Source organism: Lutra lutra, chromosome 3 (assembly GCF_902655055.1).
Source record: "Lutra lutra chromosome 3, mLutLut1.2, whole genome shotgun sequence".
Lineage (NCBI taxonomy): Eukaryota > Metazoa > Chordata > Mammalia > Carnivora > Mustelidae > Lutra > Lutra lutra.
Genome location: NC_062280.1, coordinates 2,638,060 through 2,654,834, shown reverse-complemented (window position 1 = coordinate 2,654,834; position 16,775 = coordinate 2,638,060). Strand labels below are relative to the sequence as shown.

General features: G+C 41.7%; 1 long non-coding RNA gene across 1 annotated transcript in view; it reads left to right on the top strand.

Annotated features, from left to right (window-relative positions):
• The first annotated feature begins 347 nt into the window (after window positions 1–347).
• The window catches only part of LOC125094903 (uncharacterized), a 41,198-nt gene continuing 24,770 nt past the window's right edge, over window positions 348–16,775 (top strand). The window contains exon 1 of the long non-coding RNA XR_007125736.1: window positions 348–1,672. This is a non-coding gene — a long non-coding RNA (uncharacterized LOC125094903). The remainder of the gene's footprint in view (window positions 1,673–16,775) is intronic.

Genomic DNA, 16,775 nt, shown 5'->3' with positions numbered 1-16,775 from the left:
CGAGTCCCACCTCAGGCTCCTAGCTTGGCAGGGAGCCTGCTTCTCCCTCTGCCTCTGCCTGCCACTCTGTCTGTCTGTGCTCGCTTGCGCTGTCTCTCTCTCTCTCTCTCTGACAAATAAATAGATAAAATCTTTAAAAAAAAAAAAAAAAGAATCCAGAAGATGGGGACTGGATCAGGGGGTGTGTGTGGGGGGGGTGGCGCGTGGCTGACGATAACAGGAACATTCCCATTCCTTCCAACCAGCTGGATCATTCTCCCTTTTTATTCTTTCTTTCTCCTTATTTACCAAAGTCCAAACTATTTTCTCACTTTTTGCCTCATTTTCCCCCAGGCAGAGAGGCTGCACCATGATGACTTTGGCCATTGATAACAAGATAATACCTTAACCCAGCAATTCGTCATCATATCAGGCACCTTGAAGACTTGGAAAGGGGCTTTCCTTCCCTGGGGTGCCTACTCCAGAGGGAGACCTATGTGTCATGTTTAAAGTTTGCTTTCCAGACCTATTTCCACCACAGACATGGCAGATTCTGAAGCGAATTTACCCTAAGCTTAGGTTGTACTCTGAGCCAGCCCAGGATCCAACACAGCAATATAATATTCCCTACCATACAAAGCCCACCTCGTGTGTACATAGCTCCGGGTTCAGTGATACTGGAGACGATGTCTAAAATGCAAAAAGCCACAGTTTTCAGGAAAAATGTCCTGTCCCTCACCTACTTCAGAGCTGGCTCTCTTGCTATGTGGATGGGGAAGTAGAGATGAGGTAGGGAGAGCTGGCCCAGGCCCCGACTCAGCTTTTGCGTCAAGCTTGGAATCCATTTCACACTTCAGTGGTGGAAAGGGACCTGAGTGTTGCGTGGCAATACGTACAAATTGCTTTTCTAGGTCTTCTTTTGCTTCCCAGACTATTCTCCCTTTCTTTGTCTTCTTCCTGACAAGAAAGAGGAAGGGAGACAATAGATACGGCTTCACTATTCTCATTCTGCTTTGAGCACACAGAATCCTGCAGTCAGGTGACCGGCACTACTATACGTACACACCCATGCACCTATATGTCTCTCACAGCTCGCCTCGCCTTCTGTGGGGTGAGAGAGGAAGGGAAGTTCTTTGACCTATGAAGAAAAGGCCATTGAGGAAGAGTCACCTTTCCTTTGATCCAGGAGGGTGAACAAGACCCAGCAGCCTGTCTGCTGCCTACTCCTCTGTCTACATCCGTCCAGGCTGGCAGGGTGAGCAAAGCCAAAGTAAACTTCCTTCCCAGCCTCCGGTCACCTCTGCGAAGCCACAGCAGGCCCTCCTTCCTTCCTCCAAGCCCAGACTTTGGAGATTCGCTAAACGATACTCCAAACATGGCCCAACAGAAGGGAGCTCTTTGGTATTAGAAGAACAAATATGTTTGGAAAGAATAACACCTTTGGCTGTGAGAAACCGAACAGAGACCGTCCTTTTCAGAGGACATTCCTTTCATGCGGGCTGATTAATTTTCTCTAATTGTGCAGAAACCGTCCTTTACTTTTGTTTAAAAGCACTTCTTTCGTAAAAATTTTCATTCCCAGAAGAGATGGAAGACTATCTTGCTGGCTTGATGGAATGCATCCTTAAAGACAAGCCAGGGACCGTGGAGAGGGTAGCCTGAGGAACATGGCCTCCTTCCCCCATGCTGCCAGGTAATGACGGGGACAGGGGGGCTATGGAATAGAGATGATCTGGGCAGAGTGGCTGATTGATGATTCTGACAACTTTGTGGTGGTGCCTAGAGATACAAAACTCAAATACAGGTATCCTACTGGGTCATGTTCTGGATGAAAGAAAATAGCTTCATGGACATTGTTTTACAAGTTGACATTGTAATAGAGATAATAGATAAAATGCTGAGGCAATGTTAAATTTATTGTACTTTATGTATACCATGTGTATGTAAGATGGTATCTTTTTTCAAACAAATAGAAACTGTAGTATTTATAGGTAAAGGGCTTTGATATATGTGGCTTGCCCTTTAATGTTTGAAAAAAAATCCTTCTCTATCTACCTATCTGTACATAGAGTGTGAGTGAGCAAGGGAGTCCAAGGGACAAATGGTTCAAAGAGGGCAGATCTGGTCATAGGTGTCCTCATGCAACTCTTCTTTGGGTTTTATATTATTCCCAAATTAAAACAAGTTGACTCTGCCTTCCTCTCATCAAGAGGCACACATCATCTTTTAATTATTTTAATATTTTATTGTGAAAAATTTTAAGCATGCACATCAGAGAAAAAATGTAATGAATTCTTATGACCCACCTTCTACCTTAAAATTATTGGCATTTGTGACCATACTTGTAAACCTTTAAAAGAACATAGAAACACAGTCTAGTTGACTTCATGTCCTCCATCCGTTGGAGGCAGGGCTAAGCCTCGCCTGGACCAAGCTCTCTGACCCTCTTCGGCTCTTCCCGTCCTTCATCACTTGAGGAATACACTTTCCATAGCAGATTGCCATAATGCTGTTGCCTTGGACTCATCTTCCAGGGCTCTGGGCATGGGTCTGCCTTGTTTTCTAGTCAGCTCCCAGGTCTCTCTTTAATGAATTTCCTCCACATATCATGCAAAGAAGTCATCTGACGGAAGTAATTGTACTGCACGATAGTATAATCCCTTAGTTACCTGCTAACTGTGAGCATACAAAAAAAAAAAAAAAGAAAGAAAAGAAAAGAGAGAGAGAGAGAGTGCACAAGCAACTGGAAATGTAATTAAAACTTCAGATCCCTATATAAATACATTCTAATGTTGATAAGAAAATGGATCAGTCCTGAAACACATCTAAAACAAGAATTTGGGATTCCAGTTGACTAGCATTGATGGAACACATATTTTATTTTATCTTTTTTCTTTTCTAACATACACTAAAAATAAACGAATACTAAGAAGCTGATAAGAGTGGAAGAAGGTAAAAGAGATTTCACAAATTTGGGGGAAAAAAAGTTAGATTGGGGTGTGGTAACTAATTTAGCAGAGTGAGAGAGTTAACCTGCTTCAGTGCCTGCCCGGAGGGATTCAAGACACAAATCATGTCATTCTGCAAATCTTAGTGGACTCAGGATTTGCAGGCCCCAGAGAAGGAAAAATGTGGGGTAAAGCGGGAATTGGCACGGAGGAATTCAAAGAAAGTCTGTGTGGTCAGATCCCCACAGTTTGCAGACCGTACCTTGAGCAGACACATTGCCTTCTTCATCTCTACCCTCTCATCATCAGGCCTCTTCCCCCGGGCACGTGTTACCAGTAGAAGTAGGATCTTTAGTGCCCTTAAATTTAATCAGATTAGAGAACCAATTCCAGAAAATCCAGGACAGATTCAGAGAACTCAACTCCTCTAGGACCATCTCGGGTACTGAGTTCTGTATCATTCAGCATTTGGCCAGAGAAGCATAATATGTATATTTCTGTATATATTTCGATGTACATACATACAGACTTCTACAGGAAACTGACGTACACAGCTGTAGGAGCAGGCTAAGCATGTCCAAAATTTGTGGGGCAGAAGTGGAAGATCCTGAGCAGACTGGGACATAAGAAGCTTGCTCTCTACAGGAAGTTGGGAGTAGAAGAGCATGAGTATGGCTTGAGCTAAAGCCAGTAACTTGTAATCATAGACACGCTCCCTGCGTCTCTCCACTAAACCATTCTGAACTGGGAAGCGCTGTGGAAGGCCGGTGTCAGGCGGGCAGGCACTATTGACATGGTAGGCATGACCTGTTGACTCCATACCTGGGGTCTCGGATTTTATTTTGCAGCTCTCTCCCATTAGAATGACGAATTCGACTCAGAGGAATGAAAGCAGGTGGGAAGGAACATTCCTTTGAGATGCTTAATTCTTTCTTTGGAATGAATAAATGACCCAATTGGTTGTCCAGGGCTAGTCAGGGATGGTGATATTTTTGAAAATAATGACTGTTCTTTGTCAAAAGCCTACTATGCACCACCAAACGCCTACTATGCGCCATCTGACTGCTCACGTTTCTCCACGGCTCATGAGAAGAGGCGCTGCTTGCCTTCACTCCTCTCTATCTTTCAGGGTATTTGTACATACACTAACCACACGACCCAGCAGTCCTATCCCAGGTTTTACCCAGGAGGCATGGAAACAGATGTTCATACAAAAAACCTGCTCAGAAGCCAGATTTGGTGCACATTACGAAATAGTTGGGTTCGCTAAATGTGAGGTTCCTCTCCCGTGGTACAACCTACTGCACGTGTAGGTGACGTCTAGCTTTCTTGGCATCATCCTGTGTATCAGGGCTCAGGAGACTCGTGCGAATGCTGGTATTCTGGTACTGGTTTTGCTCTGAGTCATAAACTGTCCTTTGCTCTCACTCAGGAGTCTCAGGTCTTTTGCTGGTATCCACGACTAAGTTGATAACCTCGGAGGAGGTAAACATGTGAGAGTCTTCAGAGTTCTAGTGCTATACATACAAGATCAGTAATTATTATAATGACCTTCTGAGGGAAGAATTATTTCTTGGATCCAGAAACTGGGATTTAAGGAGGCGAAATAGGCAGAGGTGGGCATTTATTAATGGCAAGAGAAGGTAATAATACTTAAGAGCTTTGTCTCTAGCCTTGGACTGTCTGCGTTAAGTCCTGACTCCATCACCAAATAGCGTCTGTAAGAGGGGACCTGGTTAGGACTGCTACAGGCTCACTTGTCTTGCCCTGCAGGGTCGAGCATAAATGTTAATGAGGAAATATGATTTCATACATTTAATATGAGCTGAATTATCTATTTAAATGAATAGGCAAATTATCAGGATCTCTGTTGTCATTTGTAGATCTTCTCATAGAAAGACTGGAACTACCTGATTTTTTAAAATTTCTAGCTCTGAAGTTTTGCAATCAAGTGTTTTAACTTTTTACATTGTGCTTCCTTTCTTATTTGTCTCCAAAATCCAAAGGTGCAGGAAATCCTGTGACAAGTGAGGTCTATGAGCTAGTAGTGTTGCAATGGGTTTGTCCTACATACCCCTCTAACCCTCCAGTTAGGGAAAAGTGGTAATGAAACAGGATAAGTTGCTCTTGGATGGGGGATATGCAAGATGATAAAACTGTTTCCGAGGATGTAATGCCAGTGCTTCTGTTAGATTCCTGACTGATGCTTGGGTCTGAGAGGAGTTCTTCCTTTCCTAAACTATATTGCACCATATCAAGTAAGAATAAACTTAAGGTCCTTAAAGTCAACAAAACAAAACTTACATAAGGCAAGATCAAGTCATCAGTTTGAATTTAAATAATTTGTTTTATTAGATATGAAGATTTAGTGATCTAAATGTATGTTTATTCCACATACCTAGTATAGCACCCAGTGTGTAGTAGTAGCTCAATAAATTTTTGTCACATCATTGATGAATGAATATTGATATACAGGGATAGCTTTGGTAAGGGAAAAGTGTGGGCTAAAGAACAGTTGGGTCTCCTGTTCAAACTGTATTTGAACTATCTGTTCAAATATGTATGTATTTAAGTATATTTCATATATTTATTTTATCTAGCTACCATCTATCTTTATATTATATTCAAAATAAAAAAAACAAAAATACTGTCTCAAATAGATTTTTCTGGGAGGTGAGATTAGGTAGGCCTTTAACTTTCTATTTTCTGTGCTTATGCTTTTGGTGGGAGTTTAGGGGAAATGCATTTTTAATAAAATTTTTAAAAATTAGAAGGAAAAAAAAAATAGAGCCATTCCCTCTCTTCACGAAGCCTGAGTGGAAATGGGTAATGGGCTTGCTAAAAACAATGGGAAGGCAATTTTCTAGGTTGATGGGAAGAGAGAGGTGTCTCCTTCCTCCCCTCTTCCTTTCTCCATTTTCCTTGCTCTCATCCTGCCTTTTGAGAGGCTTCCAGTGAAGGCTGGTTCCCAAAAGGGTTGGTGGGGGATGGAAAGGAGGGCTATTTAACCGAGAGACAGAAGTGGTGTATTTCCAGCAGTTAACTGAAAGCATTAACCTTGCTTCTTCCAGCATTTCACAGCTAATAATCTGTATCAGAGCTTTGAGGTGGGAAAATAATTCTGAGAAACTTGGATTCTTCCAAAAAAGTACAGGAATTAATAATTTTTTCCTTTATCTACTGTCCTTTCTTTTGTTTGCAGGTTTTGTTTTTTTTTTTAATCATCTTTGGAGATGACCGTCCAGATTCTAGGAATTTAAAATCTGTGTTAGGTGTGGGTCATTAAGGTCATGAGGAAACCCAGCACCAGTTACATTAGTACAACCGACTCTAACAAGAGCTAGAGTCAAACACTTGTATGTTTTTACGAGGGAAACTCATCAGTGTGTACCCTGAAAGCTAAGTTGTTCTTAAAACTATCCAATAATTAATATCTTCTTGCCAGAGGAGAAATGCATTTTACTTAATTTAGTTTTCCTTACTTAGTGCCTCTTATTTCAAGTTAAGATTCCCTAGGAAAGGAAGAATGTTCTGTCGAGCATATTTTATTGGATACTGTCATGTACATTATGTCATCGAGGGTGGGTGTTGGCGTACTGCTTTACTAATAGTAAAATGAGGATCAAACCATGGCTCTGACAGCTTAACCAACCGGCTTAGAGTCCAACAACTGGGGAGAGGCTGGGCTGAAATTGAGGCCCCGTCAGATCTCAAAGCCAGTCTAGCTCTTTCCCGGAGCTACACCAGATTCCCACATTAGGCGATTTTAGAAGTTAACTAAACAGTAATTGAAAATACTCAGTTTCAGCTTAACTCAGGATACAGCATTGAAAGTAAAACCTGACATACTGTTTATTCTCAGCTTACCACAGATTTTAGAAGAGCAGTTGTGTTTGCTGCTACTAACACCATAATTCCAGCAAATCTTCACCAAGTAACTCAAGGAAAATTTTCTCATTCCAACATACTCCCTAATTGAATAACTAACACATATGAAATTTATATAGAATTATTTAATTATACCATGTGTGACATTTTACACCCTATGAGGGTCTTTAGTGAAAGAACTCAGGTAAAGCTTCTTCTTATACTAGGGAAAATGTCTGAATATGACAAAGCAGACCCGAGGGTAGACAGGTTCCCGTGGAATTGACATGTTTCCACTCAGTTATCTTAGGTGGTTAGAAAAGAGTTATTGATTACATTATCAGAGCTTAGTGAAGATCTATTTTAGAAATACCTCCCGTTCTCTGTACTGAACATGCCAAGCTCTTTTCTGCCTTGGACCTTTTCGCTGGCAGTTCGCCGCGTGTGGAAGCCGCCTCCCCGGCTTATCACGTGGTCGCCTTCTTCAGCTCTCGGCTCAGATGCCGTCTGCCTACGGAGGCTTGGGTTGTTTTGCACCCAGCCTCCATCCATCCTTCTTTTGGCAAAAGTGGGATCTCGTTTTCTTCTCGAGTTCCATTCTTACCCCACTTTTAAGCTTGTGGATTAGGTGGGATGGCGTGGGTCAACAGGCCTATTCCATGGCCTTGGCCACAGTGATCGGTTCAAGGACGGGCCTAGAACCCAGCCAGAGCTGAGGAGATGTAAGAAGACATTCGTTAGGTTTTCCAACAAAGAAAAGCTCCTTTCTACTCACTGAAAGCTTTTGGAAGAGGCCTCTCTCCTTCCCTGGATTGTTGGATGGTAGTTATGGTTGTGAACGAGAGTGCGTTTGTTTATGTGTGTTTGTGTGTGGGGCGTGACGAGGGGTGTGGACTTTCTCAGAGAGGAAAGCAGAGATGGGAGTTGCGCTGAAGAAAATTTTCTGGAATGACTCTGAGGTGTTAGTCTACACCCTGCAGGAATTTAGACTTAGTCCCAAACAGGTCGGTAAATTCTCTTTTTTAAACCAGTTTTTTGTTGTTCGTTCCCTCTCTGCCACTACTACTTATCATGAACTTTTTTTATCTCCTTCATGTTACTTATTATAATCTGTAATTGTATTCTTGACTTATTTGCTTATTTTTTGTCTGTCACAGCTAGAAGACTATAAAGTCTTCAGGGCTGGGAACTTCTGTATCTAGTTCACTAATTATCACCAGGTTTTAGAACAGTGTCTTAGCATGTGGAAATAGCATTCATTGGTTGAACGGAGTAGGAGCTTTCCTAGAGATCCAAGAATGCATTTTCTCCAGTTTCCTGCTCTGCACCCCCTTGCAAAAGCAAGAAAAGAGAGATTACAGTATCACCGCGTGTGCACGTTAGCACGAATTCTGACAGTCCTTTTCCAAACAGAATGGAATAATTTTCCTGGAAGTCAGCTTTTAACATGAAATGTTATTTTCTCTAGCCGCAGTTGGACCACCAGCAGTTTCATAGTTTGGTGTCTGACAAACAAATTTCTCACCATCTGCTTTTAATTTTGCAAGGGCCTTCCAAAAGGCACTTTTGAAAACACATTGAAGCAGAACTTAAGAGAGCTTTAAAAGAGGAGCATAAAGTTTTTTCCAAAAACAGTGACCCAAAGGGTTAGAAATTAATTAATAAATACTTGTTGGCAACAAAAACAGCTAGAACAGAATGACAGAAAGCTTCATCATTCTATGATAGTTGCAGATAATGACCAGAAAGAAATGAGACATAAACATAGTAAAAAAAAATATTTTAGATACCCTGAAAGTTCCTGAAGAAACATCTTAACAAACACTATAGACTTCTAATCCTGCCAGTGATATTTGAGCCATTGCTTTACCTGTGATGTAGAAGTTTACAGCAAAGGATTCTGTTTTCTTTTTCATATTCTAAAACATAAACTATTCACAATGGGAAAAGATATTTTTAAAAAATATTCTCACAGAGTGTTTTTCAATCTGGGGGAGACCACAGTAGTTTTGCCAATTTTTCCAATCAAAATCTCTATCTCTTGATATTTCATTCAAAGGAATATTTATTGAGCAGCTACTATGTGCTAAGCACTTTGTTATACTTACTTTTGGACAAGATGGCAGGATCCCAGCTCTTAAAGGTGCTCATAATTTAGTTGGCTGGGTGTACTAAGTGTTCTAACAGATATTTTATATTTTAAAATGTACTGATAACAGGAAATTTAAAAGGTGAATTGCTGAAATCTGCCACAATGTATAACTTTTGATGACCCGTCACTGAAGTATGTTGTATGAGCATTTGAGAAATCTAGTTATTGTAGAACCTTGGGACTATAATAATATAAAGGGATCATAGAGGTCATCTAATCCATTCCCTGTGTCAAATAATAGCAGAAGAAAATAATCCTAGAATACAAATCCAGTCCATTTTTATGTCCTTCTTAATGTGACTTCCTAAAAATGAAGACACATTTGTTTTAGGATAAGGAGGTTGTAATGGTAGTTTTAAAACAGATACTGTTGGAATTCTGCTGCTTTGTCCTTGAATTATAAGACTTAAGAGACAAGAAATTGATTTTTAGGAATTTCAAAAACTAAAGAGCTGACAAAGAAAAATGTTTTCTATTTCCAGAAAGAAACAGAAACCTAAATATTAAATTAAGAGGCAGTAAACTTTGTGTGGCATGGGACACAAAACCAGGATATTTAACCGACCAAAACATCTTAATAAATGCAATTATTCTAACCTGTAATCCACACAGGCTGTTGGTGTCTTCTTTGTTTGCGAAATATGCCCTGTAACTTGTCACCACTATGAATGTTCATTATGGTTCTTCTTTAGAGAAACCTGATATAGGAACTCCTCACATAAATCCTTGCGCCCCTTTTGTCCCCTGCCACTGGATGCAGACCTCTTCTACCTGTGATCTCCTCACAGAGGCCCCCCCCTTGCCATTTTTGCTTCTTCTGCTTAGTCCTTGCTCCCTACTGACATCCCCTTGTTAAGGAAAATTGTCCAGAGCTTGGAAATAAAGCCAAGAGAGTGTATCGTGTCTCCTCCTCCTCATACAGGGCAGTGCCTAACGAGCCCTGGCCCACCACCAGGGATTCCTCAGTCATCTTTGGGAAATGCACCTGCATTTGAAGCTCAAAGTATTTACTGTTGATTAATGGCTCAGGCCTGGGAAGTTACGTGTTAATTTAGGGGTTTGTTTCCAGTCAAGGTGCGAGTGTTTCTGTGGTCTGAAAGGCAGCCCAGAGGCTATGGTGGTTATGGTTTCATTTTCCTGTAAGACTACTTACTACTTACTACTTTCCAGTTTACTATCTAACCTAGGAATCCTATTCTAACATTCTTCCTCAAAATCTTTATAAATACTTAGTTCCTCAAAATGCTCTGTATACCAGTTTTACCATTTTCCTAGCTTTTTGCATTCATTGACAGGTTGAGTAAAACCTTTGATATATATTCAGTTCTTATTTGTACAAGTCAAGTGTTTTTTTTTTTTTTAAGATTTTATTTATTCATTTGAGAGAGAGAGAGTGAGAGAGAGCATAAGAGCAGAGAAGGTCAGAGGGATAAGCAGAATCCTCACGAAGCTGGGAATCCAATGCAGGACTCAATCCCGGGACTCCAGGATCGTGACCTGAGCCGAAGGCAGTCGCTTAACCAACTGAGCCACCCAGGTGCCCCTGTACGAGTCAAGTTTTAACTTTCTGAAAACTACATATATTTTTTGGAAGCTTCTATTGATTTTTCCAGTGAGGCATGGAATTCAGCCTTGCTCACCCCCTCCTCTATTTAAGGGAGAGGCACTATTTGCTTCCTGTATTAAAATGGAATTAATATGGCCAGCCTCTGGGAAATTTATGTGGTCTGCCAGCTTCTGCTTTTCTCAGTACTTACACTGGGTTCAAAGGGAAGGTCTTACATTTAAGGTCAAGTTTAAGAGTTTTTGAGGAGCTTGGGCTAGAGAATATTAATGTTTCTAACACATTGTGCGTTAAACTGGTGTCCTTTTGGGGTTACCCAGAGGACTTTATCACATGTCTTGATATCCGTGGCAAAGTGCAAGCAGATTCCTACCAACTATTATATAAAAGACCATTTTGAATGTAACCAGATGGTATGATCGTGGACATCTGTCCTCTTTGCCTGCCTGGCATCTCTGTCTTGTAACAGTACCTTGATTTTACTCAATTACCCTTGGAGTATTAGTGGGAGTTTCTTTCTTTCTTTCTTTCTTTTTTTTTTAAAGATTTTATTTATTTATTTGACAGAGATCACAAGTAGACAGAGAGGCAGGCAGAGAGAGAGGGGTGGCGGGAAGCAGGCGCCCTGCTGAGCAGAGAGCCCGATGCGGGGCTCAATCCCAGGACCTGAGATCATGACCTGAGCCAAAGGCAGAGGCTTTAACCCACTGAGCCACCCAGACACCCCTAGCGGGAGTTTCAGTTAGAATGTCTCATTATCTCGGGGCACCTGGGTGGCTCAGTGGGTTAAGCCGCTGCCTTCGGCTCAGGTCATGTTCTCAGGGTCCTGGGATCGAGCCCCGCGTCGGGCTCTCTGCTCAGCGGGGAGCCTGCTTCCTCCTCTCTCTCTGCCTGCCTCTCTGCCTACTTGTGATTTCTCTCTGTCAGATAAATAAATAAAATCTTTAAAAAAAAAAAGAATGTCTCATTATCTCCTGGGTCGGGGTGAGCACTCGACTCCCAACCAAGCCAGCTGATGCTCTGGAATTTGAACCTTAAGTGAGTAACAATCATCTGAAATAATGACTGTGGCTCATGTATCCAAAGGACAGGGCCATGAAGAGACGGCCAGCTGGTTCCCGATCCCTCCATCTCCAAAGCTGCCTGGGTCCTGCCCTTACTGAGACCTGGTTCTCCAGCTTTTCTCTCTATTCTGCGAGCTATCCCGTGACTTCCAGTTAATTCCTTTTTTTTGCTTCTGTTAGAGAGACCAGATTTCTAGTGTTTGTAAACAGAGAGTGCTAACTGACAGATTTGGGGATTATATACATCTCATTAAAATGGAAACATCAAATATTATATTGTTATTTTATTGCCTTTTAGAACTAAAAATAGTAATTGTAATAGCTAATAAGTAGCATTTACCAAGAGCCTGCCGCTGCCCTAGATTAGCCCATTTGGTCCTCACAGCAGTGCCAGGACATGGAGAAACTGAGGGTCAGAGAGGTCAAATAACTTGATCTAGTTTACACACTGGCAAGTCATGGTACCAGGATTTGAACCTTGGCTGTCTGGTGCCACATCCCTTGTTCTTTTTTTTTTTTTTTCTTTTTTAAAGTTTTTTATTTATGTATTTATTTGACAGAGACGGAGAGAGAACACAAGCAGGGGGAGTGGCAAGCAGAGAGAGAAGGAGAAGCAGACTCACCCTTGAACAGAGGAGCCCGACGACGATGCTGGACTCAATCCCAGGAACCTGGGATCATGCCTTGAGCCGAGGGCAGATGCCCAACTGAGTGAACCACCCAGGAACCCCTCACATCCCTTATTGTTAATCAAATCTCTCCTCAGAACTGAAGATACCCTGTAAATTATGGGAAGAGCCACTTTGCAGGTGACTCCCTGCTGCTGGGGGCCTCTTCTGCCCAGTGGCAACTTCACATTTCACATCTAACACAGTTCAAGAACTGGTTTGAATGTTGTGTTTGCTGAAACACTGGCATGAAGAAGAATGTTCTCCGCTTTCCAGATTTTAAGTGGCTCCACAGTGCGGACCAAAGTAGAGCTTTCAGTCCTCCAGGGTGCCTGTCTGGGTTTCTGGAAGGAATGGCTTCCTCAGCTTTTCTACACTAGCTCTGTGTAAGGGATTAACGGGGTCAGCAGCAACTCTGGACGGGGAATCTGAATTAATGTTTTCATAGACAGAACTCTAGACTACAAATGTGGAACTAATCTTCAGTTTTCTGTTCCTTCTCCAAATCTGGATTCGCTACTTTCTTTATATCACTAGTCTTTCCCTATAGGTCTGGTTCCAATTGGGACCCCATCCAACTGAACATATTATTGATTGAAGGAATGACCAAGGGAGACACCACGCTATGTCAACGTTTCCTCTACTTACCTGCCTGATATTATTACCTGATCAGGGTGAATCTGTTGGAGCACCAGCATCACTAGAGAACCTTTTACAAACATGCAGATTTCTAGGCCTATGCCAGACCTCTTGGAGGTGGGATCCAAGAATCTGATTTTGATGTCACATTTGGAAACCACTGGCATGAAGGAAAGACTTTGGAGAATACTTGGGATCTTTGACCCTTAACATGGTCCTCAGCTTCTCTGGGCGTTGATTTCACAATCTGTAGAATTGGGAAATAAGGTCATCTCTGTTCACCTCACAAGTTGTTGTGAGGCTGACAGCTGGGAAAACATTCAGGCAAATGATTTACTATTATTATTTGCAAGGAAAGACAATTTAGTAGGTGTTTGTGCTCTATTAGGGAAATGGAACTTGCAAAGTACAAGTGTCACAAATCACAAAATTATCTCAAATGCAGATTGTATGGGACGTGTTTATACAAACTCATTGCCATTGCTGGGCCTGGATCTAAAATTAATCACCGAAGTCAGCCTTGAGAGTACTATAGGGAATTCTCTGCCTGTACCACCACTACAGTCCCTACCCCACACAAGAAGGCCTAAAGTTCATTTAACAAAGGACAGGTCTTTTTTCCACAAGTAAAGATAGGACCCCTCTTCAGTGTACACTCATGAGATCAACAAGTTTGCTTGGACTGACCCACAGTGGCATAGACTGCAAACTTCTGCGGGTGCTACTGGAGAGTAGCTTTGGAAAAGGCTGAGTGGTAGCGGGGAGGGGACTGGGGCCGCGGCTGGGCGGCAGGGAGGCGCTGCTCTCAAGTGGGTTAGAACGTGCAGACTAGAAACAATAAGGAAATACGCACAAATACACACTTCAAAATCGTTTCTAGGACCAGCTCTGGTGTGATACCTTATGTTTTTCCAAGGAGGCAGCAACCTCATCTTTCTCTCATCAGATTTGCCTGTCTTTTCTGGTGAAAGTTCAACTATCCTTAAGATTTTGCTTGAGGAGATAAGCATTTAAGTTTCTTATGTTACAGTTGGCTCACATGTGAGGAGACGGGGGAGCGGGGAAGGGAGGATAGGAATCTAATTTCTAACTCAACCTAGAAGCAGTGACATTGATATTTGTCAGTTGAGTAGTTTAACGAGTCTTATTAAAATTAGAATTTAGATTCCCCAGTACAGCATCACATTTTTGCTGGGTTCTTTCAAGATAGCTATTATTCCCTTGGAAGAAAAAAAATATATAAAGAAGTTTGCCATCAATTCTGCCATTTCCCTTTTAAAAAAGAAATCATGTATGTTCTGTTCAAGGTCATGGATATTTTGGGATTGAGATAGCCAGCAATCTTGACATTTTTGGTCAACACTCGCAAAAGGGCAGAAAAGCACATTAGAAAAGAATCACAGGAAGTGAAGCTCTGGCTGGCAGAAAGCAAAAAGGAGATACGGCCTTGCAGACTTCAGCCCTCCCCAGCCCGGGACTCTCGTTATCTAGTACCCCTGTGACGTGTCGCAGATATCAGGTCCTAAAGGACTGCAGGCTAACACCAGTCAAAAACAAACACACCCCAAACCGAAAACAACTCGTCCCTGCCTGGAGGTTAGCATTAAGGGAAAAACCATTTTGTTCATCTTAACGTGAAAGTACAAACAGATTTATTTTGAAGACAGTTTTATTGTTTAGGCCTCTGTTAGGGAGAAAGAAAGGAAGGAGGGAAGGGGAAAAAATGAGGGAAGAAAAGAAATACTAGTTATATATATATGTATTAAATTTTTTTTTGTAGTAAATTTCTATCCCAAGGTTTGTTAGAGATAAAACGGCATATAGGACTGATTTGATATTCATTCTTTTCCCTAGCAAGAGGTCAGAGAAGCATGTATAACCCAACTCTTTTTCCAGTATTAATCCTTTAGTGAAGTCTCCGTATTGACATGTGAATCAGTGTGACTCGAGAGTCACCCATGGCTTATGCGGCATGTGTGAACCTTGACACCACTCCTTCCCTCCCACATATTTGCATCTAGTTTTCCTGCCAAAGCAGGCGCAGGAGAACAGCTGGCTCAGCTCTTACTACTGGGAGAAAAAAATATGTACACTCTGAATTTCATTTTCTGCTGACACCATGTGTTTGAACTGGTAAGTTTGGACATTTTGGGTGGAAAAGACCTCCTAAATCAGAAGGTCAGTCCTCCAGCAATGCAAAGGAAGTAGTTGAAAACACACTCTTGGGGGTTATGGACCACAGTTCTCATTTTGTTAGAAAAATCTCATGTCTTTTCTGTCATGACTGGCTCTTTCCTGTTGGAAAAATACAATTTAGACTTTCCCCTATATCATTTTTTTGAAGTCATCACATGCATTTTTATCATGTACTCATTCTTGAAGTTATCTAAGATCCTTGGTGAATCCTTGCTCCTGCGGTGTTGGTCTCCAGTGCCATCACCAAGCAGCGATACCATAAGGAAGTCGGTCTGGAGGACTCAGGGAGGGGGTCGTCGAGTCCTTCCACATCACTTTCGGCCAAGCTGCACCAACTAAATATCCAGTCTAAGAACGTGTGCTTCCTGTGAATGGTTTAACACAAGCCCATAATCTCCCTATACTATAGCTCCTGAGGCCTTCTAATAGAGGTTCTAGAGGTCCCGCTGCCTGGGTATGTGGTTGGCGGGTGCAATGGAGCTTTTAGGATTACACAGTAATAACCACTTCATGGGATTACAGAGGATTCAATGAGATAAGTAGGTAAAGCATCCAGTATGGTCCCTGACAGGCAGTACGTGCTCATTAAAAATGTTACTCTCTAGGCTATTTCACCTAGTTTGTCCACAATCCACTTCAATTAATTATATTGTCTAAAAGGGGAGCAAACAAAATCCCCAGTTGGGAAAGGGGCTGGGTTCCCAGTCAGATATAATTCTTGTTTTGTGATGTTTAATGGGATTTAACCTCTAGGTATCATAGATCTTAAAACAATTATTAATGAGTGTCTACAGAAGAAGTTCGAGATACAGTCTCAGAGGAGTGCATGGATTGTGACCCGGTACAAGACGTACACGATGTATTTTCTATCTGTACTTGTCGATCTTTTGCTTTTACCTGGGACATCTATCCCTAGCAGTGCAGAGAGGGATCATGTTGGAGTCCTGGAAGACTGCCAGATCACTTCTTTTTGAAGTGGTTGGTGCAGTTTCTGAGATGAAGGAAATTCCTGCTTGAAATTCTGTTTATTTTTAGATTTAAGTTTGTATCATGTGAGTCGAAACCTGGAATTTGTATATGAAATTGCTCTTGAAGTGTAAGATACATAGAGAGCCAGTTGTGACTGGTTTGTTTAAACTAAGCCTAGAGCAAGGTAAGACTGTGAGGGGGAGGGACAGATCAGCCTGCCAGCACATCTCAAGACTGTTCAAACCAGTTGGACATGCTCTTGGGAGCAGGATGCACCCTGGGGGAAACCAGATCCAAAAATAATGGCCTGTAAGTGTCACGGTGTAAAGGTGTCTTAACTTTGATCTTCTGAGGCTGACCTATTTTGACAAAGATTTGCAACAGCACAACTCCTATTGTGGAAGTTCATCTACAATTAGAAATCAGGGATGTGGATTTTCACATGTGGTTACAGTAAGCCTAAAACGGGTTTCAATCATCTGACATTCTACTTATTATGATACAGAACACTGTTCAGTCCTTTTGTTGATGCCTGAAATGATGAGTATGGTACACTCATAATGTTTCTCAAGAGTCTGTGCACACGTAGGGGTCTGAAGACATTCTCAGTTCCCTGTGTTTTGAGGGCTGAGCGTGTGTTTGCGCGTGTGTGTTTTTTCAGTTCAATGATGATATTTAAAATTGTTGTTTACCCTTACATAAATAAGAGTTTTCTTTTTACAGTGGTGA